The sequence below is a fragment of the Fragaria vesca genome, linkage group LG1 (genome assembly GCF_000184155.1).
Source record: "Fragaria vesca subsp. vesca linkage group LG1, FraVesHawaii_1.0, whole genome shotgun sequence".
NCBI classification, from domain to species: Eukaryota; Viridiplantae; Streptophyta; class Magnoliopsida; order Rosales; family Rosaceae; genus Fragaria; species Fragaria vesca.
Window position 1 is genome coordinate 5,482,307 of NC_020491.1, and position 1,322 is coordinate 5,483,628.

Genomic DNA, 1,322 nt, shown 5'->3' on the forward strand with positions numbered 1-1,322 from the left:
TCTAGCCGATGACATCAAAGTCATGGGTAGCTAGAGCAGGATCCGAATCTTTGAAATTCGCGATCATGAGGATGACGTTCTTGTCCTCATATTGATTTTCCATACCTTTTGTATGCATTCACAATTTAAAGGAGCTTGACAATCTTGAACCAGTGATCCGAAGATCCACAACGGTTACATTAATGTCATGAGTTGACGTGAGTAGTTTTGACAAAATGGTGTCTAGACCGGGAGTGTCGCTATTTGAGCCGGCAACACCTCCCCCTCTTTTCTAGACATCGGCACGACGCTTTCTGCCGTTGCCATGACCCATATTGTTGTCCCCACATTAGGGGATAATCCCAAATAAGTTTATCACATTAGCGTATATACAATTCCTGTTTGTATGATCAAAATCAAGTCTCGTTGGTAATTCCACACCAACTTGGAGGACCTAGAGAACTTGATGATTATCGAATCCGCTAAAGATTATGGATCATGATGCCACAAAAGATCATCGACAATATGTAGTCAATTAAGGTGGTAAGCAATCCACTTGTCTAATAACTCAACAAGGAGAGTTATATGAACGTTTCGAGAAACGCGTCATGAGTGCATTCCACAGTACTTTGTGGTCATTACTTTTTGCATAGATTGTCATTGAAGGCTTTTGTCGATGTGGCATCTAGGCTTGTTAGCCTGTGGGTCAAAACATGTGGTTTAATCCTTTCCAATGAAAGGTTCCACAGATACCAAGCGAAGATCCGCCTTAGGCATCTAGTACGTCAAAACTCAAAGGAGCAGAATGTTACATTGCTCTTGCATACAAAACCAAGTTGTTATGAGACTTGATAGAGGTCACAAACGATGCTTTTAATGGTTTGTCCTTCGGATTGATCATACACAATCCGGAAAAACCGCGAATTGATCAAACACAATTCGGAAAAAGGCCTCAGATTGATCAAACACAATCCGGTGAAAGGTCGGGGTTGATCAAACACAACCCGGATAAAGAAACAAGAGTGATCAAACACACTCTTGACCCGCGAATAAAATTCCGGGATTTGGGTACCTGCACACACAAAATCCCAAACATAGAATAGAGATGGAGAAGGGAGGAAAGGATTTTATCCTCCCCGAGTTATTGAACTTGGAAAAGTTTAAGGTTTCAAAAAACATACCTTTCTAGAGGCTACCGAGAGGAGAAATAACGTTTCGCCTACTTATACTTCGAATTTGGGGCTGAAAATTTGATAGAAGAAGCAGCTCTGGATGGGGAAGCTGCTGTCAAAATTTCAGGTTGATCGGAGCAAGGGAAGGTGGTGAACCGGTGGTCGGTAGCG